Source organism: Vombatus ursinus, unplaced genomic scaffold, assembly GCF_900497805.2.
Source record: "Vombatus ursinus unplaced genomic scaffold, bare-nosed wombat genome assembly UNPS02014799.1, whole genome shotgun sequence".
NCBI lineage: Eukaryota > Metazoa > Chordata > Mammalia > Diprotodontia > Vombatidae > Vombatus > Vombatus ursinus.
This window is the reverse complement of record NW_020954577.1, coordinates 43,722,313-43,749,218: the sequence shown is the minus strand read 5'-3', so window position 1 is coordinate 43,749,218 and position 26,906 is coordinate 43,722,313.

Below are 26,906 nucleotides of genomic sequence, written 5' to 3'. Positions count from 1 at the left end.
GAAGGGCTGTGCCTCCCAACCTCAATATCTCTTCTGGAACCATCCGGGTCCAGTGGCAAGATATAGATCAGGACAGCTGGAAATGGCCCTGGGAGCAGTGGAACACCTTGGCCTTTTTAAGCTAAGGTCTTTCCCAGGTTTCAGTTTGATGGAGGCAACACCCATTCCATGACTAAAGCCAGGTAAGAAATGAGGCAAAAAATGGCCTCTTTTACCTAGTCAAAAAAAATAGTGACTTAGATGAGCAGTCACAGAAAATATTTGAAGGTCATGTAATCCAGCAGAAAGAACATTGGATTTAAAGATTTAAATCTTTATTGGCATAAAAGACTACTTCCTACTCCGTTGAAATCATGGATCTTTCACATAGGATCAGAAGGTATAGTTGGGTCATTTATCTGCCCTGGTGGAGTAAACACCTTCATTGACGAGACCATCTATATGTCTAATAGCTACTAGTCTCACAGTGGGCTTGCCTTAACTCCCTTTGGGAGTATGGGAAGATTTCATTAGTTTACCCTGCTGCTATGACACTATGATGAATTTCAGGAAAAGATAGTGGGTGGTATAACAGTAAGTGGTGATTGTGATCCCTATCAAAGCAGTGCGTGTTAATTACAATTTATAACTTTTTTCTGGGGCCCTATTCGGGATGCTAGGCTTAATCAATCCGAGTTCTTTATAGGTTCAATTTTGCTTAATGAGGAACTGATGAAATTCAAAATATAATTAGATATAAATTGAGTTTTGATATGATTCTAATTGGAATGGAAGATTCTACCATTGCTGGAGAACAATTCTCTTCAATGATGTCATTTGGAGATAAAGAAGTGATCGGTCATATATTTGCTTGCTCCTACAGACTGTCATTGATGGGGAGTGGGATCATGCCTTTACAAGCAATGCCTGATTGAAATACGAGACTATTCTCTGGACAGTTACCATGGATCTAGGGAACACAAGAATGAAGTCCTGAGTTCATGTAATAATGTGGATGAGAGCCAGCATTTCTATTGGACTCTAAGGCTTAGAAGGGCAGCTAGGTGGTGCAGTGCATAGGGCCTGGAGTCAGGAAGACTCATGTGACCCTGGCAAGTTGCTTTCCTCTGTTTGCCTCAGTTTCCTGTATCTGTCAAATGGGCTGGAGAAGGAAATGGAAAACCATTCCAGTATCTTTGCCAAGAAAACCCGTACGGGGTTGTGAAGAGTTAGGCATGAATGAAATGACTGAAGAGCAACAGCTAAGGCTTGCAAATCATTTTACAGTAATGTCATTTCATTTGATCCTTATGACCCTGAGAAGTTTATTGTATTATTGTAACTCATTTTTTACAGATGAGGAAATTGAGGTAGACAAAGGCTAAGTGACTTGCCCAGGGTCATGCAGCTAATAAAGGTCTAAGGCTGGATTTGAACTCAGATCTTCCTGACTCCAGACCCAGCACTCTATTCAGTGTCCTGCATTAGTGTAACTAAGGTAACATGTAACTAATTTGGACATTTTAGCCCAGAAAATAAGTGGAACGCACTGAGGAGCACTGGCTCTTTATTGCCTTAAGGTCAAACTACCAAGCCCTCATCCTGGACTTCAGGGCCTCCATAATCTAGCTCCTATCTACCTTTCTAGACTTACCTCATATTACTAGTCTTCATAAACCCTATAGCAAGGTGGAGCAGTAGACCTGGAGTAAGGTCTAATATCTAAAATCCTGGAATCCAGCCTTTGACCTGTACTAGCTGTCTGACCCTGGGTCAGTCACTTAACCAGCCTGCCTCAGTTTCCTCATCTGTAAAACTGTAGATAATGATGGCATCTACTTTCCCAGGATGTCTTAAAAAGAAAATGAGATAATATTTGTAAATTACTTTGTAAACATTAAAGTGCTTTATAAAATGCTATTATTGTTGTTGTTGATATTGTTGTTATATTCTACCCAAACCGTACTATTAGCTGTTCCTCCAATTTGATGTCTTATCTCCCACCTCCATACATTTGCATTGACTCTCCTCCATGCCTGGGGTGCAGTTCTTCCTCACTTCTACCTCTTATAATATTCAAAAGAGCCACATGGCTCTTCCCAGCCTGCTGCCCCGTGGTTTCTGGGCATCCCCAGTCAAGAGAAGGACAAAGGAAAAGGGCCTTGGGCAAGCCTTAAAGCCCTATGGGCCAAGCTTTCATTATTAGCTGTTACATGGGGGAAGGTGCCCTGCTAGGTCGCTAGGTCCCACTTTTTCTCATTTGTGAAATGACATCTAGGATTCCTTCTGGCCCTAAGCCAATGATCCTATGACTTTTGGGGGGGCATTAATAACTGGGGGGGAATCAGGAAAGCTTTCATGCAGAAGGTGTTGTGTGAACTGAAATTTGAAGGAAATTAGGTGGCTGGGTGGGGAGAGTGCCCTTTCAGTTCTCTGAAATATTGATTCTTCAGAGATTGCTTCATCATTGTAAACAATATAGTACCATGGAGGAGAATACTGGTGGTATGAAAGGGGTGTGTGTGTGTGTGTGTGTGTGACAGAGAAAGTAGCAGGGAGAGGGAGAGGGGGGAGGGAGGGAGGGAGAGGAGGGGAAAGAGGGAGAGGGCAGCAGGGAAGGAGAGAGAGAGGGAGAGAGAGAAGGAGGGAAGGAGGGATAGATGGAAGGGAAAGGAGAGAGAGAGAAAGAGAGAGCGAGAGCACACTTCAAGATCATTAAGAGCACTGTATAACTCCACATGTTTGTTTGTTTTTTTAAATGACTATTGCAATAGTATCAGCATGCACATTGAGCCAGGGCTCTTAAATTAATTTTGTATGTATAAACCGTAACAGTACTTCACAAAGAGCAACTTTAAGGATTTTAAGTCTTTCCCCTCACAACCCCCACTGTAAGGAAGGGAGTACAAACATTACTATCCCTGGTTTACAGAAAAGGAAACTGAGGCAAAGAGGGTGAAATGACTTGCCCAAGGTAATACAACTAATGTGTCAGTATTTGAACCCAACTTCAGCCTTCAAGGTCAGTGCTCATTCGATGGTACTATATTTCTTGACTTTGTCTCTATAGTGGACATCCCACATTTACCTTTATAGGATGCTGAAGGACATGGCTGAAAAATGACTGAACAACCATGATTCCATCCCTTTGAGAGGAAGAAAGGCTTTCTAGACAGACTATTAGGTGGAAGTAGCATGGGTCACGGTACCTTAAATTCAATTACTATAGAGATCCTCACTAACAAATTGAATTAATTAGTGCAATTAAATTCAATAGTCATTAAAATGTAGTCCCATTGGCTGAAATGAGTCCTGGCAGATAGACCTGTCTAAGCTATAGGTTGTCACATAAATGAGACTCAATAGGAACAGGAAGCTGTATTAGAATCTGAATGTTCATCTTCATAGGGTTTTATGTTGTGTATCATAGACTGTGGAGTTGGAAGGGACCTCTGGTCCAAGCTCCACATAAAAGGGGGGCTCCTTTACAACATATCTGACAATTGGGGACCAGTTTTTATTCCAAGCCCTCTAATGAGGGGGAGCCTGCTATCACCCCAGGTCACTCTTTCTCCCTTTCCACTGCCACATGGAGCTGAAATCTGCCTGACCACAACTTCTATTCATTAGCCCCAGAACTGCCCTGTGGGGCCATGTAGAACTGGGGTTTAATCTTGTTTCCACATTACAGCCTCTGAAATACTTGTAGACAACTACCATACCTCTTCAAATCTTCTCTCCAAAATAAACATCTCTAATTCCTTCAGTGGATCTTTGTATTGCCAAATAGCTACATTTAATGTGGAAGGAATAGCTGACAGTACTGTTGATTGCAGGATGCATGTCTGTCCCATGTCCATGGCCCTTTCACTTAGATCATTTCATAGGATTGTTAAAATTAAAAGGGCCAGCTATTCTGATTTATATTTCCTTAGATTTACCACCAAAAAATAAAATATTATGTATATGTAAGAGCTTTGCAAATATTATCATACATCTGTTGAATATGCTCTAAATTGAAAAGGATGAGTTTTACCATTAGAGTGTCATAAAAAAATGAAATTTGGGACAAGTCAATGTGTGAAAGGAATAATGGGATAATATTGGGAAGGCAGAGTAGATGAGGGATGGGAGCCTTCCCACCGGACCAGAAATGGTTGCCAATTGTCCTAGCAAGAACATTGGTCAGTCTCCCATTCAGAGGCTGCCCACATATATGCCCAGCATATAAAAACAGCGGGTTTGACCAGTCCCAAGTCCAGTGGTATCTAAACTGGCTCTTATACTGTGGTTATCAAGCTGAGAGGGCTGAGCAAGAGAGCTAGGTAAGACCTCTTTGTGGCGGAGCAGAGGTTTTCTTGGTGTCCCTGTGTTTGGACTGACCCAGGCTGAGTGAGGCCCTGGAAAATCCTTGTGCTCTGGGTTGTACTGTAAGTTTCTTAAAGCCTTAGGCAAAGAGCACACTGTAGGGTAAGGCAGTGGTGACTGGGTCACAAGGTTAGTGCCAACTATATCTTCGACAGTAAACTTTGAAGGGCTTTGTTGTTGTTCATCCTTTGTTCTTGAAGAGGGCCGATGACACCACAAGGGTGATGTCTTGACTTTCATGTGAATTGAATTTCAATGAGGCAGGGCTGTGCAAAGTCATCTAGAATGAAAAGTGATTGAAGATGACAATGGCACTTTGCAATGAGCGGCCAGTGAGATGCCATAAAAGAAGGTCATGACAGAACCAAATTCGAAGGCTCTGCATGAGACCAAAATCATTCTATGTTTCATTGCTTTGCACAAGAGTAATAAGGTTCATAGATTTAGGGTTGAAAGGGAACATCAGTGCCCTCTGGCCCCAAACCCTAGTTTTAGAGATGAAGAAACTGAGAATCAGGGAGAAAATATTACATGCTCAGGTCACAAGGGCAGTAAATTTCAGAACCAGAGTTCAAAGTCTGAATTCCATACCCTTTCCATTCTCCCATGGTGCTTTGAGTTCTTCTCCAGGAATTGGTCTGTTCTAGCTAACCACCCACCCACAGTAATACTATAGATTAGTGTGTGTGTGTGTGTGTGTGTGTGTGTGTGTGTGTGCACGCTTTGCTGAAAATATTTGAGTCCAGTTACATCATTTGTATTCTGCCTTGACTCTCTCCCTTACACTCTTATGCAACGTGGAGCTATCCACATGGATCTGTGATTTCACCAATTTAGATGTTCCTTCCACCTGAGCACGTCCTAATCCATCTTGCTCCTGACCTCCCACAAGTTCATCACAGGTGGTCTGCCCAATGTGCTGGGGGGCCTTCCTCACCTTCTCCTGACATCACAAGGATGTCCATGAAGTAGTGATATCCTATGTCCACCTGTTTACCAAATGCACCCCTCCCTCCAGCTCCATCAACAATCCACCTTGTTTTCTGGTCATACATTTCCTGATGATTTCCTTTTACTCCTGTTCTTCAAAATTCCTGGGTTTTTTTTTTCTTATAGCTTGCTCACACCCACCATGCACCTCATCACTTCCATTGCCCTCAGGCTGATAGATTTAATTCTTCAGGTACTGTAATGTCCCATGACTCACTGCCATTCAGCACTGGTCGTGGGAGGGAAAATCACAGGTTCACAGAATTGGAAAGTTGGAAGGGTTTTAGTGAGTATGTCGTTCAGCCCTGAAAGGAATGCCTGATGTGACATACCTGAGAAGTGATGATCCAGCCCCTGCTTGAAGATGGTCAAGGAAGGAGTTGAAGAGGCATATTTTGGCTTGATGTGGTTAGAGCTGTCCCAGAGGGAAATGAATGGGCTGTCTTGGGAGGTAGTGGGTTCAATCTCATTTGAGGTCTTCAAGAGCAGGGTGGATGATCGCTTCTCAGGTAATCCACACAGGACATTCCTTCTGAGTGTGAGTGAGTGGTCACTGAAGTCCCTTTACTTTCTCAAATTCTGTGATTCTGTTGCACTTGGAGTCAGGAAGACCTGGGTTCAAATCCTACTAAAAATATTCTGTTATCCTGGGCAAATTCCATAACCTCTCTGAGTCTTGGTCAATGCTATAGGATGAAGTTACTAATTCATAGGCTAGACTGGAGTTCTCTGGGCTAAACATCCCCAGGCATTTCAAGTATTTAGTGACTGGTCTCCAACCTCCTTACTATCCTAGTCACCCTCATGGACAGGCTCTAATTTGTCAAGGCCTTTCCTCAGTGATCTCACATATTCAGGTATGGACAAGTATCTTTAAGGATAGAAAATAGGGATGGGTTGCAACCTATGCTGAAGGAAGGACTGCCATCTTCAGTGAAGTCACACATCCATTGGAGTATCCCAATACCAGTACAATGTCCATATTCTCCTCCAGGCATCCCCAACTCTACAGAAAAGCAGTTGACTCATATATAGGTTTTCCAAGTATGTCATCTACATGACATCATATGATTCTCACAACAATGCTAGGTTATTTGGACTACAGGTACTTTTATACCCATTTTTTTTTTCAGATAAAGAAACTGGGGGCTTGGAGAGTTGACTTGCCTGAGATTGCACAGTTAATAAATGGTAAAGGTGGGATTTGAACCTAAGTATCAGGATCGATCCTAAGCTTAAAGTTAGAAGGACTTTAGAAGCCAGCAAGTTCTACCTCCTCATTTTGCAAAAAAAAGGAAACTGAGACTCAGGTTAAGTGACTTGCCCACAGTCACACAGCTAGTAACTGTCTAAAGTAGGATTTAAACTCAGGTGGCACAGTGGATAGAGAACCAGGTCTGGAGTCAGGAAGATCTGAGTTCAAATCCAGCCTCAGACACTAGCTGAGTGACCCTAGGCAAGTCACTTTCCCCTGTTAGCCTCAGTTTCCTCACCTGTCAAATGAGCTGGAAAGGCAAACTCTCCATTATCTTTGCCAAGAAAACCCAAAATGGGTTCAGATACAATGACTGAATAACAAACAATTTCCCCAACTCAACGGTCAGCAAATTTCTACCAAAACAGGCTGCCAACCTATATGACTTAAGATGTGTCTATAAACCAAAAAAAAAAAAAAAAATTCCCCATACTTAACAGCTCTCATAGAATGGTACATATTTTAGCTGTTTAGGCAAATAATGACTAAAACAGTTGAGATATAGTGACTGAATTGACTCCAGCACCTGTGCCTGACTCTTCTGCCATCCATTTCATAGTACATTTACTTGCCTAATGGGCTTCCTGCTGTGGAAGAGGCTCTGGGTTGCTCTGCTGTGTTAGCATTCTCTTGTGACCCCTCAGATAAGATTTAGTAGTAGCAGGCCAGAGAACACCCTTCTGCTCCTCAAGCTTCATTATTCTTACAAATTGTACATTATTTTACATTTACTAGCGTGCTATGAGGCACTGTAAATAACGTAAGCCAGGCAGCAATGGCAGGCAGCAGGCTGAAAGGCAGGGGGAGGAGTCCTGTAAAGAGGGTGGACTGAAGGGCCCCATACATTTCCCACCGTGGGATGTCAGAGATCCCTTGCAGTTCCATAGGCGTGACCCCTGCTTTTGACAATGTTGGGCAAAGCTCGCCCTACGTGGAATGCAGTGGAGTGGGCTGCAACCTCTGGGGTCTAGTCTGAGGAACACCAAAAGGAATTGCAGCCATTCATCTAAGCTGGGAGGTGGGAAGGGAACATCATGGTTGGGGTAGTAATAGATTGAGAGTCAGACAGCTTGGGTTCAAATCATAATTCTATCTGAGAGATGTCGGTAGGTCATGTAACCTGTGAAATTAGTTTCCTTGTATATCAAAGTCATCAAATTTGGATTAAATGACTTTTTCAAATTTTTTTCAATTTATTATTGATTTTTTAACATTCTTTAGCATTTTAACATTTTTTTTTTAAATTTTGAGTCCCAAATTCCCTCCTTCCCTTCCCTCCCTCCCATAACCACCAAGAAGTCAATCAATATGACATCAGTTACAAATGTATACAAAACATTTCCATACTAGCCATATTTCAAAAAAAGCAAGAAAATAAAGAAAATGAGAAAATTCTACTTCAGCGTGCACTCAGGGTTCATCAGGTCTCCCTCTGGAGGTGGAGAGCATTTTTTCATCATGAGTTCTTTGGAACTGTCTTGGATCATTGTACGGATAGAGTAGCCAAGTCTTCCACAGTTGATCATCATCACAACATTGCTGTTAGTGTGCACAATGTTTTCTCAGTTCTTCTCATATATCTTTGCATCAGTTCATAAAGGTCTTGCCATGTTTTTCTGAAAACAGCCCCTCTTGTCATTTCCTTCAGCACAATCAAATGCCACAACTTGTTCAGCCATTTCCCACTTGACGAGTATCCCCTTGATTTCTAATTCTTTGCCATCACAAGAGGAGCTGCTATAAATATTTTTGTACATACCTATCATTTTCCTTTTTATCTCTTTGGGATACAGACACAGAAGTGTATTGCTGGGTCAAAGGGTATATACAGTTTTATAACCCCTTGGATCTAATTCCAAATTGCTCTCCAGAATGCTTGGACCAGTTCACTACTGTACCAATAGTTCATTAGTGTACTTATTTTTCTCTCATCTCCTCCAGCATTTGTCGTTTCTGATAGGTATGACATGGTACTTCAGAATTGTTTTAATTTGTATTTCTCTGATCAATAGTGATTTAGAGCTTTCTCTCACATTACTATAGATAGCTTTAATTTCTCCTTCTGAAAATTGCCTGTTAATATCCTTTGATCATTTATCAATTGGGGAGTGGTTCTGATTTTTATAAATTTGACTCAATTCTATACTCAGTATATATTTCAGAAATGAGGCCTTTATCAAAGAAACTTACTGTAGTTTTTAATATTACTTCATTGTCTATGGCACTTTTTTTAAGCAAAATATTGTTTCCCTGATTATCTCTTTTAATTAGGTTCATTTTTGCTTTGTCTTTGTCTGAGATCATAAGTGCTACATCTGTCTTTTTTAACTTCGACTAAAGCATATTAAATTCTGCTCTAGCCCTTTATTTTAACTCTGTGTATCTTTCTATTTCAAGTATGTTTCATAAAAAAAAAAAACAAAGAAAAATTGTCGGGTTCTGGTTTCTAATCCATTCTACTATCTGCTTCCATTTTATAGGTGAACTCAGCTCATTTGTATTCACAGTTACGATTACTACATATTTCCTCCCATTCCATTTTCTTTTTTTCTCTTTTTTATCCTGCCCCTCCTTGAAAGTCTATTTTGCTTCTAATCACTGCCTTCCTAAATCACTTTTCCCTTTTATCACCCCCCTTCTTTTTACTTTTATTCCCTTCTCCTCCTATTTCCCTATTGGATAAGTTACATTTCTATATCCTCCTGTGTGTGTGTATGTGTGTGAGTCTTCTTCCCTTTTTGAACCAATTCCCATGAAAGTGAGATTCAGGCATTATCTGCCACCCCTCATTTTTCCCTTTGTTGTAAAAGCTCTTCTTTGAGCACCTCTTTTACATGAGAAAATTTTCTCCATTCTACCTCTTCCTTCCCCCTTCTCCTAGAACATACCTCTTTCTCATTCTTTCATTTTTTGGGAGATCATTCCAACATAATCAACTCATACCTATATTCTCTGTCTATATAAACTCCTTTTAACTGCCCTATAATGGTAAAGTTTTTAAAAATTACATGTATCATCTTACCACATAGGATTGTAAACAGTTTAAATTTATTGAGTTTTTTTGTGATTACTCTTTCATGTTTACCCATTTTATGCTTCTTTTGTGTCTCATGTTTTAATATCAAATTTTCTGTTCAGTTCTGGTCTTTTCATCTACAATGCTTGAAAGTTCTCTATTTCATTGCATATTCATTTTTTCCCTGAAGCATTACATTCAGTTTTGTTAAGAGAGTTTTACTCTCTGGATCTAAGATACAAGGGCAGGTTTTCCTTGATAATATTTTGGAATATGATGTCTAGGCTCTTTCTTTGATCATGACTTTCAGGTAGTCCAATAATTCTTAAATTTTCTCTCCTCAATCTATTTTACAGGTCAGTTGTTTTTCTAATGAGATATTTCACATTTTCTTCATTCTTTTGACTTTACATTATTGTTTTTGGATGTCTCATGAAGTCATTAATTTCCCCTTCCCCAATTCTAATTTTTAAGGAATTATTTTCATCAGTGAATTTTTGTACCTCCTTTTCCATTTGGCCAATTCTGATTTTAAAGGAGTTCTCTTCAGTGGATTTTTGTGCCTCTTTTACCATTAGCCCAATTCTGTTTTCTAAGGTGTTATTTTCTTCACTTTCCCCCCCAAGCTGTTAATTCTCTTTTCACATTTTTTTTGCATCACTCTCGTGTCTTTTCCAATTTTTTCTTCTACCACTTTTGTCACTTTCTTTAACTCTTCCAGGAATTCTTGTTGGGTTTGGGTCCAAATAGTATTTTGCTTTGATGCTTTGTTTGTAGCTGTTTTAACATTGTTGTCTTCTGAGTTTATGTCTTGGTCTTCCTTGCCACCATAGTAGCTTTTTACGACCAACTTTTGTTGTTGTTGTTTGCTTATTTTCCCAGCCTATTTCTTCATTTTGAACTTTGTGTCAAAATTGGCCTCTGCTCACCTTGGGGTGGAGAGGCGCTGCTGTTTTCAGAGCTAGTTTTGAGGGTCTGAAAGTTTTTGGTGCTTCCAAGGTGGTGTGATCCTGAGAGAGATCTGATCAGTGCTCTGGTGTTTACCCAGGAAAGGACCCTGGTCCCCTGCTGCCACAAGCACTAGTGCTCCTCTCTGCTTTGGCAGTGTGACCAGGGCCCCTGCTCCCTTCTGACCAATGACCAGTGCTCTTCTTTACCCTGGAGCTGTGAACCAAAATGGCATATGGGTAATGAGGTTTCCAATCAGCCCCCAGCTGTACTCAGTGCCAGCAATGGATCTGATCCCCTTACTATCCCTGAGCTCCCAAAGCTGCTGTGGATGCTGTTGCTATTATCATACATGTGGGCTCAAGATATGCTACCTCAACATCATAGACTTCTCTGCTGACCTCTTAACTTTTTTTAGTCTGAAAATTGTCTCACTCCAAACTTTTGTTGCATCTTCTGCTCCAAAATTTGATTTGATACATTATTTTAAAATTTTTCCAGAGGAGAATGTTGGGAGAGTTTAGCTGGGTCACTGCCCCTAATGTGTCATCTTTTCTCCCCTGATTAAATGACTTCTAAGGTCCCTTTCAAGTTTGAATCTATGATTCTAAGTGACTTGCCCAAGATCACTTGGCCAATAATTTGCAGAAGCAGGATTTGAACCCAGATTCTCTGATTCCCAAATGTAATGCCCTTCCTACTCTATCACAGCTATTGCTTTGAGTGAAGGTATGGAAAACCCATGCTGAAATAATTATCTTTGAGGGTCATACATTAAGCTGTAATTCATTAGCACAAATTAGTTGATCTAATCTCTAAATAGTAGGACTGGGTCTTGAGGGAGCAGGTCAGAAGGCAGAAATTTTGATGAGGAAGAAAAAGAAGAGAGCCATAAGGAAGCCCAGGTTATGGATGGAGTGTCATAGAGGGAATTTGGGGGCTACTAAGTGGCAGTATGAAGGCACTGGGTGCCTGTAGGGTAACACAATCCCAAAAAAGAATGGGAATCCTACTGCTTAAAGGCATCTTACTGTCTGAAAGAGTATACATATTATTTACCATCTCCAAGAAAATAATGTAAGCTTTTTGAGGGCAGTAAATGTCTACTTTTTTGTCTCTGTATCCCCAGCTCCTAGGACAGTGCTCAATAAATGCTTGTTGAATTAAATTGAAAAAAAAAAAAACATTGGTGACACATTTTGCCATTGGTTAATTCTGTCTGGTTGGGTGACCAAGCTTCAATTTGGCAAGATATCTTTTCTTGTATGTTAGTTATTGGTAACAATAGTGAAGGAAAGATACATGATCTGCAGGAAGAGAGCCAAGTAGCCACTCTAGAATCACTTAGTTTCTTTGACTTGGCCCCCAAGGTCATGGCATCAGAGATATAGAGCTGTAGATCTACCTGTGAGTCTCTTCAGAACTAGATAGTGGTAGAGTATCTCATTACTCTATCTGGGGACTAGTCTACAGAGAGCCAAAAAACAGGTCTCCCAAGACTTGAAACCTCTCCGGAGCCCTGGGGTGTGTGGCCACAGTGAGTCAATACATTTCTGATCCCAAGCCAAGAAAACAGCATCTCAGAGTTGGAAGGGTCCTTAGACACCAACTAGTCCAAACTGCACCTAACCAAGAATCCCATCATTAACATTATTAAGGGAAATGGTTCATCTGCTGGAAAAGTATCAGTGAGGGAGGACTCTCATTCAAAAGAGTTCATCGTACTTTTGGATGGCTTTAATAGGCAATTGTTAGGAAATTTTCCTCGTAACAAGTCAAAATCTACCTCTGTGCTCTTTCAAGTTTAATCTCTTTTCCATATGGCAGTGCCTCAAAAGTTTGAAGACTGCAGTGATGATTCCCTTAACCTTCTCTCATTCATGCTAAATGGCCCCATGTCCCTCAACTCATCTTTATATAACATGATCCTCAGTCCCCTCATTTTCCTTGTTGCACACTTGTGAACTTATTCCAGTGAAGGGGAACCCACCATCTTCCAAGCTCTATCCAATTTTGGACAGGTTTAATTGGTGACTATCAGCAAAACAAATTTAGTCTCCTTTCCATAGGACAGTCCTTCAAATATGTGAAGATGCCTTCCCTCATCCCCCTCACCAAAGTCTTCTTTCTTCAGAAAAAATTCCTGGAGAAAACCATCAACAATTGGTCCCTCCATTTCCTCTCTCTCATTGTCTTCTAAACATTCTGTAGTTTAATTCTGACTCCATCATTCAACTGAAATTGCTCATTCCAAAATTACTAATCAGGTCTTAATTGCTAAGTCTTTCCTCAATCCTCAGCCTTCTTTACCTCTCTGCAGCCTTTGACACTGTCACTTACTTTTCATCCTGGATACTTTGGATACATTTCTAGGTTTTCAAGACTTTGCTCTTCCCTACTTCTACTTGTCTGATCACTTTTCAGTCTCTTTGACTCGGTCTCCATTCCTTTCACACCAGCTTTGCAGTGGTGGTCCCCAAGGTTTTTGCCCACGTGCATCCTCTTTTCTTTTCTCCCTATACTTTCTCACTTGGTGACTTCCTCAGTTTCCATGGGGCCAATTATCTTGATGTATATGATTCCCCTATCTATATCTAGTCTCTGAACTCCAATCCTACATGACAATCTGCCTTTTAGATGTCTTGAACTAGATGTTCCACAGATATTAGAAACTCAACATGTCCCAAACAGAACTCGTTATCTTTCTCTCTAAACCCTTCCCTCTTCTCTATTTCCTTACGTGTCCAGAGTGTTCAGACCACTACCATCTTCCTACTCACCTAGGTTCACAAATGATGTCATTGGTGATTTCTTACTCTCACTCATCCTACGTAGCCAAATGCATTGCCAAATCTTTTCATTTCTATTTTCACAGCATCTCTTTTTACATACACTTACATATACATATGCATGCACATATACACATATGTACATGTATGTACACATATATAGTCTCTCCACTCACCCAGCCACCGCCTTGGCTGAGGCCTTCATCAGCTCTCACCTGAATTACATTCTAAGTGGTCTCACAGCCTCAAATCTCTCCCCACTCTCAGCTATCTTCCACTCACTTTCCAAGATGATTTTCCTCAAATACAAGTCTAACACAAGACTCCTCTTCTTGATAAACTCCAGTGGCTTCCTACTGTCTCTAGGATCAAATATAAAGTCATTTGTTTGGAATTTTAAAATCTTCATAACCTGATCTCTTCTGGCCCTTCCAGTTTTCTTACAGTCGCCTAATGCTATGATCTGGCCACACTGGCCTTCTTGCTGTTTCTCAGACACAACCCTTCATCTTCCATTCCTAAGCCTTTGTACTGGCTGTCCTCCATACCTGGACTGTTGTCCGTCCTCACCCTGACTCTTGTACTGGCTGTCCTCCATGCCTGGACTGTTGTCCCTCCTCACCCTGACTCTTGCTTTTCCTAATTTCTCTCAAGGTACCTCAAACTCCACCTTCTGAAAGAGGTCTTTCCTAGTCTCCTGAACTCTTCAGGAAGAAATTTTCAGGACTGACTTCCTAGCTTGACCTGAGGAGGATGAACTAGGAATGATGGTTGGGAGTTGCAAAGAGGCAAATTTGAACTTGACACAAAGAAACTTGCTTAATGATAGGAGCTGACCAAAAATACAGTGGGATTCCTCAGGAAGAGGAGTGGTTCCTTCTCACTGGAGGTCTTCAAGGAAAGGCTGAATGTCCACCTGGTGGATAGAATTAAAGGAGATTCTTGTTCAGGTGGAGGTTGGATTAGATTGACTGAGTTTTCCTTTCAGTACTTTAGTCTGAGTTGTTGTTGTTCAGTCATTTCAGTCATGTCTGATTCTTTGTGCCCTGACTTGGAGTTTTCTTGGCAGAGATACTGGAATGGTTTGCCATTTCCTTCTCCGGCTCATTTTATAGATGAGGAAATTGAGGCAAACAGGGTTAAGTGACTTTCCCAGGGTCCCACAAATAGTAAGTGTCTGAGGCCAGATTTGAATTCAGGAAGATCAGTCTTACTGACTTTAGGCCCAGAGCTCTATCCTAGAGTCTAGCTGCCCAAGGACTAAAGTAGGAAATGAATATATCTATTGAAAGGGCCAAGGTGGAGCTGAGGGGGTTGGGGGTGTTGGTGTAAGGCATCTTTGGGATAATTCTTGTGGTGGCTGGGATGGAGACTCTCCTAAAGATAAATCAAAGAAATGCCAAGCAGCACTGATGGTCCAGATGACCCAGAACTAATGGTAAAAAAAAATAACCAAACATGCCCCCAATTAACGTATGGGAGAGAGGAGAGTAATGACAGAGATCCTATACACCAGGAAGCAGCTGCTGGGCCAGTGATGAGGATTGGAGGAGAGCTGGGAGGAACCTGGCCAGGAAGGAGCTGAGGGAATGGGGTGGTTTTCAGGGATTAGGGATTCCCCATTTGGAAGCTTCCTATTTTAACTAAATGTGAACCAGGAGCTAAACTCAATTGTTACTACTGAAGGGCTGTAGATGCTATTTGTATCTTCCAAATATTGGCACCCAGGGCAAAGGCTCAGGCATCCTGTCCTAGGTTCGGCTCTGTCTTGGAGTAAATCACCTCATCCTATGTTTGCCAGCCTGGCTGCAAAGTCATAAGTGTTATCTGAGTAGTCATAACATAGGAAAACTAGATAACATATAATAAAGCAAGTGTGTATGATCAGGTTTTGGCTTTATAAGATAGTGTTGATTATGGCTAGAGGCTGGACCTCTGATTTCATTAGGATAGGGAACTCCTTCTACTCATGCAGGTGGGCACCTTCTCTGAGAGTTTTATTCTTTGAGAGCTTTCTCTCCAGAGCATAGAGAGGATGGGACTTGTCCAAGGTCACACTGTCAGTGTATGTCCGAGGCAAGGATTGAACCCAGATCTTCCTCAATTTGAGACAGCTCTCTCACCACTCTCTACTGCCTTTCAGAGTGTGAGTTATCAGCATTCGAATCACTTGGCAAAATGCTGTTCATCTATTCACCCGGCAAATATGTCTGGAGCTGTACTTGGTGCTGATATTGTTCTGCTATTTATTTAAAACATGACTCTGGGTTTGGTTGCTGCCTTGGCAGTTTTCTCTTTTAGCACCCTGTGTAAGGAGTATCATCTAAAAGATTATGCCTAGAATGGGAAATGAGGACCTGGGAAAGTGATATGTCTAGTCACAGAGGTCTGGTTTGAACCCAAGTCCCCTGGCTCTGGCATGAATCCACTAGAGCATGCTGCCTATCGCCTCCCCAAGATGTGGGCTGGACTCTTACCACTGCCTGGGGCACCAGGGAATTCTGCTTGAGCTCTGGTTGCTGCGGCTGGTACAGGGCAGGAATGGGGAGGGATAATCCAGCCCTCCCAGATGAGAATCATGCTTCTGGCCTCAGATAAAGTTTTCTCAAAGAAGCAGTGATGGCTATGATGATGAAGTTTACAAAGCATTCATCCATTACTATGGCAGTTCAAATGCAAACATGGTTAAATGAGGGTGTTTTGGGAGGGAGTCTCAGTCAGGTGCAACTTAGAGTTTTTGACTTCTGTGTCTCAAGATGCTATGATTCTACAAATAAGCTTTCATGAACTTCCTGGGACCCTGATCATGAGCTAATTGTTTCCATGAGGGCATCTGTTCTAAACATTGTCTTGCAAACCACAAGACTCATATTAGAGCTACAAATTATCTTAGAAGTCTTCTCCTTTGACAGTCTCCAATTACAGATGAGGAAACTGAGGCCCATAAAGGCTAGACAAGTTGCCATGATCATTTAGGTCACAGGTCACAGAGTGAAGATCTAAAGTCCAGTCCTCTGATTCTCTGTCCAGGGCTCAAGGTCTTTGAACCTGGGCCTTCTGACTCCTTGCCAAATGGGCCTTTGGGGTACAATTTATCTTAAGTGACCTCCGGGGCATGCTACTACTGCTGATAGGCTGTGTGAGTTTGTTATAGTGGCCTATGAGGGACCTCGGTATTTCAATGGATCTAGGGTATAGACTGATGGCCATCTTGGCCTTCTCATCTTTTGTGAGAATCCTTCCATAAATCCTCCATTTTGGACTCACAAAATACCCTGGAGATTTTCCACTGGGACCTTTAATAGTTCATAGGATCATAGAAGTAGTGCTGGAAGGGATCTCAAGGTCATCCTATCTAACCCCTTTGTATTATAGCCGAGAAAATGGAAGCTCAGCAAGTGACTTGCCCAGGGTCATGTGCCCAGTAAGTGTCTGAGGCTGGATTTGAACCTAGGTCTTCCTGACTCCAACCTAACACCCTGTCACTAGTACCACCAGCTGCCTCTCATTTGAGCTTCACACCAACCTCATGAGGTAGCTTGTGTTAAATTTTATCTCGTTTCGGTCTCCCTGACAACCCCCCCCCCCCATTTCTAGCCAGTATAGTAAGTTTACAAGTAGTCAGGACAAAGTAGCATTTAGTGATGTCATTGTGGTCTTCTTCCAGTACAAAGCACAGCAGCCGACCACCAGCAACAGCAGGAAGTAAGATTGCAAAGGAGAACCTAGATGGCACATACAGTCTGTCCCAAAGATCAGAGGAGCAGAATTTTTAAACTGTGTCATATGTTCATTAAAAATCACATCCTGGTAATATGTGCTGACTCAGGGGAAGCAATCTAGGTTTTGCTGTAAGGGCCTTTTGGTCCTATGATATGTAAATCTCAGACAGGTTCCAGACATCAGCGTTAAGACCAGCAGAACACCAAATGGTGCTGATAGTTTTGAGATGATGTTGATATGTTAACTTCAAAGTTTTACCAACAACTTTGAGAGGATCTAGATATGTTAATGAACTAACCACAAGGTGGCATGGGTAAGAGTTAGTCGGTCCTCCTATAAAAATAAAACCTCGGACTCCGCGCCCCTCCAAGCAGTCTTCCATCTCCATTGGGTCCATGCGACTAAGTACTCCCAATCCTAATTCACAATTACTCAAGTGGTTCTCTGTGCCTCTCCCCCTCCCCATCCTCTTCCTCACATCACTTGTCTTCCTCCACCAACCTATCCCCATCCTCATGCCATCGGTCTGGGTACCCTTTTTTGCTGCTTGTCCCTCTACTTTTTCTGTTGTTTATCACTACATCCTCTGTGCCTGTTAAATTGTGATTATATTTTCACTTCCCACTGTCATTTTGGTCTTTCCCAGTGAGTATCCAAAGAATTGGCTGTCCCATTTCATATTTTCATAAATTAATTAGCAATTCATAGGTGCTGTACTATTATCCCCATTTTACAGACGAGGAAACTGAGGCTGAGAGCCAGTAAGTTATTTGCCCAGGATCCCAGAGTTCATGGTATCTAAGGTGGAATTCAAACCCAGGTCTTCCTAACCCAGAGACCAACTCTCTGTCTACCAACTCAATCAAGAATGACAATTTACAACTTTCAAGGGGAAAAGGAAAGACCATTTAACTCAACAATTTCCGGAAATGAGAATGCCCAGTCTAAGTAGGCATATGTGAATTCTATGTAGATCTACTAAAGACCTTACTGATAATTTCATACACTTTCATGTGTCCAAAGGGGAAAATCCTCATGGACTCCAGTAGTCAAGGCAGTGACATAGTGTCTCTCATAGGCTCTCGTGTGACATTCTCCTGGGTAGTCCAGTAAATTATTCTCCCCAGACTCTGTCAATAAAAGAAAGAAATTCATGTATAAAGATGCCTTGTTCAAGGTCACATCGAAAGTCTGGGAGGAAGGTGGGGGCTACAACTCATCACCACAGATGTCCCTTGTCTGGTTCTCAACTACTTTGCCTTCTCTTGAGCACACGTACAGCTGGGGGAGAGAAGCGACCATAAATCCTTTCAAATGTCTTTTTGCGTTAAAAAGGATAACAGCTGGAGCTATGAAAATCACACATTGGGAGCACGCTAGGAAAGTAAACCAAGCCAGAATCCAAACACCATTGCCAATTTATCTCCATACAAAGGAAAAACCACATGGATGTCACTGACATTTGGGCAGGTGAGAGAGAAGTCAGAGAAAGGTCCTTCTGGAACTGGAAACATTTTTGTTCAGTTTGTCTCTTCATAGATCTGTTCAATTGCAACTCCCCCCAAACCACTCACTATCCTAAGGACAGTGTGCATAGCTGCCTGTGGTCCTCTGACTGCCTCTTCCCCAGAACCTTGGTCAATGTCTTTTGGAAGCCAGAAGAAATGTCTGTTTATCAGCTTTTCTGGTCTCTCTGAAGTCACTGCCCCCTTCCTCAAAGGAGATTGGCACCCATTATTCCTAACTAGAAATGAGTTTTTATCTTGTGTGGATAAAGGCACTGAGAAGGTCTTGATTCTATAAAATAGCTTAATGTAGAACCTGGACCTGTGATTTCATTAGTATAGGAGCTCTCAAATGAGGAAAGTCCCTCTAACAATGCAGGTTTGATACTTTCTCTGCAACTTATAGTCTTAAAGAATTGACCAAATCATAGAGAGGCTGTGACATACCCAGGGTCACTTAGCCATTTATATCAGGGGTGGAACTTGGACCCAGGACTTTCTAATTCATTTATGTAGATCAGGGGATAGAGCACTGAACCTGAAGTCGGGAAGACCTGAGTTTAAATCCTGCATTAGACACTCATAAGCTGTGATCCTGAGCAAGTCACTCAACTTCTTTTCAAGCCTCAATTTCCTCATCCATCAATAATAAAACTTACCTCATGGGGTTGTTGTGAAGATTAATTGAATGAATATTTCCAAAAAATAGAAGCTGCTTAGATTGACAGAAGAAGAAATAGAATGCTTAAATAACTTTATCGTAGAAAAAGAAAATGAACAAGTCATAATTGAGCTCCCCAAGAAAAAAATCCCTAGGATCAGATGGATTCACAAGTGAATTCTACTGAACATTTAAGGAAGAATTAATCCCAATACTATATAAAGTATTTGGGAAAAAAAAAGGTAAAGAAGGAGTCCTACCAAATTCCTTTTATGATACAAATGTGGTTTTGATACTTAAACCAGGGAGAACAGAGAAAGAAAACTATAGACAAATTTTCCTAATGAGTATTGATGCAAAAAAATGTTTAGTTAAATACTGGCAAGGAGAATACAGCAATATGTTACAAAGATCATAAGCATGACCAGATGGGATTTATACCAGGAATGTGGAGCTGGTTCGATATTAGGAAAACTATCAGCATAATTGATCATATCGGTAACAAGAACAACAAATTCAACAAAAATCAATAGATGCAAAAAAAGCCTTTGACAAAACACAACATCTAGTCCTATTAAAAATCCTAGAAAGCATAAGAATCAATGGATCTATCTAAAACCAAGAGCAAGCATTATCTATAATGGGAATGAGCTTGAAACTTTCACAATAAGATTAGGAGTGAAGTAAAGATGTCCATTATCACCACAATTATTGTACTAGAATTGCTAGCTATGACAAGAAAAAGAAATTGAAGGAATAATAGACAAATAGACAACGAGGAAACAAAACTATCACTCTTTGCAGATAATATGATGGCGTACTTAGAAAACCCTAGAGAAGTAACTAAAAAAACTAGTTGAAACAAAAAACAATTTCAGCAAAGTTGCAGAATAAACCCACATAAATCATTAGCATTTCTATATACTATCAATAAGACTTAGTAGCAAGTGATAAAAAGATAAATTCCATTTAAAATAACTGCAGATAATATAAAATTCCTGGGAGTCTATCTGCCTAGACAAAACTAGAGCTTATATGAACACAATTACAAAACACTTTTCATACAAATGAAGACAGATCGAAACAATTAGACCTTTCCTGATGACCTTCCAAGTTGTCTTGGGCTGGAAATTTGTTTTTTGTGGGTTCTACTGCTCTAGAATTTGTTTAGAACCATTTTAAAGATATTTGGAGGGGTTTGAGGGAGAGCTCTGGTGAGTCCCTGACTTTACTCCACCATCTTTGCTCTGCCCAGACTTAAACAATTAGAAAAATATTAATTGCTCACAGATAGACCAGATAGACCAAGCCAATATAATAAAAATGACAATTCTGCTCAGGTTAATTTACTTATTCAGTGTCATATTAATCACACTATCAAATGATTATTTTATGGAACTAGAAAATATAATAACAAAATCCATCTGGAAGAACAAAAGGAAGACCACTAAGGGAATCAATAAAAAAAGAAATGTTAGGGAAGGTGACCTGGCCGTATCAGATCTCAAACTCTATTACAAAGTTGTAATCCTCAGAATAATTTGATATTGGCTAAGAAAAGGAATGGTGGATAGGTGGAATAGATTAAGTACAGATTATCCAGTAATAAATGACCCGAGTAATCTAGTGTTTGATAAACCCAAAGATATAAGTCTTTGGGGGTAAGAACTCAATATTTGACAAAAATTGCTGGGGAAACTGGAAAGCAGTTTGGCAGAAACTAGGCATAGACCAACATCTCACACCATATACTAAGAAAAGTTCAAAATGTGTACGTGATTTAGACAGATATCATACGTAAATTAGGGAATCATGGAAAAATTTACCTGTCAGATCTATGAATGAGGGAAGAGTTTATGACCAAACAAGAGCTAGAGGAGATTACAGTAAATATGACACATAATTTTGATTACATGAAATTAAAAAGCTTTTGTACAAACAAAACTAATGCAGCCAAAATTAGAAGGAAAACAAGAAACTGGAGGAAAAAGTTTTGCAACAAGTTTCTCTGATAAAGGCTTCATTTCTTACATATATAGGAAACTGAGCCAAATTTATAAAAATGACAGCCATTCCCCAGTTGATCAAATGACCAAAGGATGTGAACAGGCAGTTTTCAGAAGGAGAAATCAAAGCTATCAATATTCTCAAGAAAAAAATATGCTAAATCACTACTGGCTAGATAAATGCAAATTAAAACAACTCTGAGACACCCTCACAGCTATCAGACTGGCCAACCTGACAGAAAAGGAAAATGACAAATGCAGACAGCTCTCAAGACTTGAACTCAAAAGATCAATTACTGATTTTCATTGTTCTATCAATTTCTTCAATTGATCTCCAATTGATCTCCCAGTTTCCTCACTGGGAGATGCCCATGCCAATGAAATCATAGGCCCAGATCCAAATCGTCTCCCCAAAATATTCCATACTTTGGTCCAAATCTCCCTCTAACAAAACTGATCAGTAACTGTTGTCACACTTATGGTCTTACAGTTGCCTAGACAACAAGTTAAGGAACTTGCCTAGGGTCTCCCACACTCACCCTCACTTTGTCACATTCACACAATGACACACACTCACACATACTCACAAATACCCTCATACATGTTCATATTCTCACTCTCATACATACAGTTACATTCTCAGTCACACTCACACAATCACACACACAACATACATACTCACACATAACCACAAACACTCTTACACACACACTCATCTACTCCCTTACATTCACACTCCATAAATGCTCCATAGTTCCCAGCATTGCATCTCATGGTATGTTTTTATTATTTTTTTTTTGCTTTTGCTTTTGCTTTCCTTTTTGATTGGAGTTCTGGTTTCTTTGAGACTATAAGCTAGGGATGATTTGCCAGCTGTGCCCCATACATAATAGGTATTTAATAAGTATTTGCTGATTTGTGCTTGAATTCAGTGAGCTCTGGTGGTCAGCAGGCCCAAGCTCACATTGTGTCACCAGAACAGAGTCAAGAGTTTGGTGGTGGGGTGAGAGGGATGAAGGAAGGATGAACAGAGTGCCCAACTGTCCCCAGCAATAACGTACCAATAAAGTTAAATACAATATATAACAATTCCCTTTCCAATACAGAAACTAAAAAATGGCTTAATTGTTTTACTCCCAGGAATAGAACAATTACAGGTAAATCATTAATCTTTACACTGCATTTCTTAATGTTTGTTAAAGGACGCCAAAATCCCTGCAAAGTCATGATTAGCAGTGACGCAAGACAATATGGGAAATCCAACCTGACAGTAGTCTCCCTGACATTGGAAAGGATTCAAATGGTTCATTTCATCTGTTCTTTGTTGTGTTACGTTCCATTTGGAAACTGAATGTCCTCCTACCACAAAAGCAGAGCTGAGGATATCATCTCATCACCTGTGGACCACTGGGTCATCATCAGATGGATGAGTGAGCCCTGCCATGAGAAAAACCCAACCTAACAGAAAGATTACACAGGGCTTCGTCAGCCACAAGCCTCATGAGAGTATTCTCCTCTTGTTAAAACATTCAGCTCTGGTGAAGAGCAAAGTCCCCCAAAATTGGCATTACCTTATCAGATAAAGGGAAAAGTTGACAACAAATAGAAGTATGTATTAAGGACCTACTATGTGCTGTGTGTGGTGTGCTGGAGATCTAAAGATAAAAGTGAAATAGTCTCTGTCTTCTCCTGGTGTGGGGGAAGGTAGTATGCACAGATGTTCTCACAACAACTCTGGGAGATAGGCACTATGATTATTCCTATCTTACAGATGAAGAAACTGAGATTAAGTGACTTGCCCAAGGACACATAGTTAGTGTCTGAAGCAGGATTCAAACTGAGGCTTTCCTCACTCTAAGGATCAATGATCTATCCAGTATGCCCCTTTATTGCCCATAAGGAAAAAAGTTAGAAACAATATGGGTGTCCAATGATTAGAGGAATGGCTGAACAAAATGTAGGATGTGGAATATTATTGCAATGTAAGAGGAGATGAATGCAGAGAATTAAGAAAAGTTCAAGAAGACTTATGAAGAGTGAAGAAAGTAGAACCAGGTGAACAATATACTCAGTGAAATCAACACTAAAAGGCACCCATCCTTGATCAATTATAATTATAGGTCCCATCCAGGAGAATAGATAACAAAAACACACTTCATTTCTCATTGTGGAAGTAGGAGACTACAGATAGGGAATGTTCCTGTGAAACGCATTCCTTTGTTGGTCAGTTTTGCCAAACTATGTTCTTTGTTATAAAGGATAATGTGTGTGTGTATTTGTATGTGTGTGTGTATATACATATATATACATATATGTATATATATATATATATATAATAGGCATATACCAGGAAATGACTGTTGTATGTATAAAAAACCCAAACATTATGAAATATTACTGTGCCATAAGATATGATCAGTGCAGAGAAACATGAGAAGACTTATATAAACTGATACACCATAAGGAGAAAACAACATGCCCAAGGATGACAATAATTTAAATGGAAAGAACAAAAACAAAACAACTGAAAGTGAAAACTACAAAATTTTAATGACAAAATTTGGCCCAAAAGAAGAGAAATGAGAAGGCATTTCCTCTCATTTCTTTCTATAAATTGGGGGTTATGGGTATGGATACTGAATGCATCTTTGAAGTTTTTCAATATGTTTGTTAATTTTGCCATACTTCTCCCACCCCCTTTTCTAGTCTTCAATATAAAAAATGACTCTGGGAGGAAAAGGGGAAAGGATTCACTGGGAGATGTAGGTAATATAAAAATAAAATATCACAATAAAAATTTAAATTTAAAAACAAAGGCATCAATAAAACTTGTCATAGGGAGACTGATTTTGCAATTGTCCAGAATAAAGGACAAGACCAAGGTGCTTTATAGTTTGATTCATATACATTGTCTCATTTAATCCTCCCAATAGGAGGTAGGTACTATTATTGTCCCTTATTTAACAGAAGAGGAAACTGAGGCTCAGAGACATTAAATAACTTGCCAAGGGCAGCACAACCAGGAAGTGTCAGAAATGGCATTCAACATCAGGTTCTTCCTGGTAGAAGGTCACTACATAGAAGCTGTTGTATATGGTTACATCTACCAGTGGGAAATTAACTTACTCCAGTCTGTTGTCTGTTAGCTTCTTATTTTCACTGATTATATTTGTTTATTCAGTGCTAATCTCTATTGTTTCTATTCTGGCACCCTCTAAATCTAGAACTATGGGGCAAAGCCTAAAGCATCCCACGCTCATTATGGCTCTGCCATGGGGATAATACCTAACATTATCAAGAGGAAAAGACCTCCTTCCTCTCAGAGGAGATGTATAACTATGTATTTAGCATAGTGCTGCAGGTATGGATCTAGAACATCAACATCATATTAATAATTATAATAATAATCACTATTATATAGGGTGGCTTAAAACCTAGGAAGTTTGTTGCTGTCCACACATAAATAGTAAAGACAGAAATTTGAAAGATAGGATTAAAGGAAAGACAATGTCTCACATCAACTCCACCTGGCTTCTTTATTTCTGTCTTTTCCCCCTCTCTTTAAATTGCTTAGGAGATCAATGAATCTTAAGAGAAGGAAGGTAAATGAAATAAAATAAGTAAAATGAATGAATGAATGAATGAGTGAACAAATAGATAAATAAATGAATGATAAATCCAAACACACAGGGATTGAAACTCAGGCACTCTCCCAAAATGGAATTTGAGGGCATAGGATCCCCTATAAGAGGTTGAGAGGCAGAATATGGAATTTCTAGCCCTAAGTCAGATAGTTGTCTGGGACCTCGGATTCTAATTCATCTTGTTCAAAGGTTCAAAGGCTCAAAGACAAATCAAATGCTTGCATACTCTACTTCATTGACTGTCTATTCTGTGTTCCAAAAGAGCTGGTCCTCTCAAAACAAAGATTGTCGTTCTAGAGGAAAAAAAAGCTGCCTATGGCTAAGATTTGAAAATGACAGGCTTCTCCTTGTTTATGTAGGGAAAATAGTTGGGCCTTTTTTCTCTAATCTGTTTTGATGTTATATCTGAGAAAAACCTGTCACTCTCACTAAAAAGGCTGAAGTTTAAACCTCTGGGCTCTAAACTAAAAGAGAAATGATTGATGATAACCCCATGAGGTAGGTAATACCAGTATTATAATCCTAATTTTATAAACAAAGAACCAGACACTCTGAAATGTGAGGTGACTTGCCCAAGGTCACACAGTGGTTTACCTGGTAGGATGGAAACTCTTCGTTTTGACTCAGTTTCCTGCACTTTCTGAAACAATCTCCTTGACGGAGGACTTGATTGGAAAGACTTGGTAGAAGCAGTTGAATTTCTATTTAACATCTATGCTCCTCCCAAAAGGAGAAGGCATATTCTGTGTGTGGAAGGAGGGGAAGGGAGGGTGGTGGTGGGAAACGGCATCTTTTCAAGTGGCTACTGAAAGGAAAACTTATAGTTGTCCTGTGGCCTCTCTTCCATGAAGGTGTTGGTACCCTCCAGCAGATAAGGGCAGGGCAGGGAGCAATAAATACTAAATGAGCAGGTAAGAGATAACACTGAAAGAACCATATTAACATTGAAACGTGATGAAAACCATGATGATGATGATGGAGATGAATATTACGAAGTAAGGAGTCTAAGCCCAAGGCCTTGCTCAGAGTAAATGTTTGTGGACTTAAAAGAAGCAAGTTCTTGGCCATAAATAACTTTTCAAATCTCTTGGGATATTCCTTGGTCTCTGCAGTCCTCAGGGCTTTCAGTACCAAACCAGTTTGCTTGACTCCAGGTTCTTGGGACAACCTTTTCCACTCCCTCCTCCTCTCTGTGGTCACCCTCAACGTCATTGCTCCATACTTTCTTTTAAATTTTTTTTAAAAAATTCTATTCATTTTCTTTTTAATTTATGGAATAAAACAAGCATTTCCATAAATCTTCAACACAGTCCTGCGTGCTCATTCTTTCCATAGTGCTTAAAGAACAAACACAGAACACTTTGGAATTTTCTGGGGCCTTGTTAGGTCCAACAATCACAGAGAAAGAGAGGGGGAATAAACAAATGGGTAAAATCCAAAGACATAAAGTGATCCTTCAGTGTCTTCCAAGGTAAATGGACCGGGCCACATAAGGATGGCAGAGTTCTCATGGTAGCCTCAGTTTCCCTAAGCTTCTGTCCTCTTCTCCTGCCCTTTAAACCCTAAATACCTACTTTTGTGAGAAGGTATTCCTGGATTCTCCCAAACAGTCATGCACTCTATTCTTTTTTGTCTCTCAGTGAAACCTGGAAAAGGAAAAGAATCCTAAGCCGTTGAAGAGGGAAAGGGGTAAATTCACATTGGACGGGTTAGGCCGGACACATGGCTCACCCTTTTCAATCAATTCAGTTGCACATCTATTGAATCCTATCCAAGAATGGAGGTATAGAGATACAAAAGGAATTCTCAAGAGCTCTTGTCCAACATGGCAGCGGAGGCAGAGAGAGATAGGGACATAAACAACTGTGATACAAGGAAGAGTTACAGGAGTGCAAAATGTGATGGAGTGGGACCCAGGAACAGGGAAGGCTTCATAACTGAGGTTAGATCTTGAAGGAAGGGAAGGATTAAGAGATGTGTGTGTGTGTGTGTGTGTGTGTGTGTGTGTGTGTGTGTGTGTGT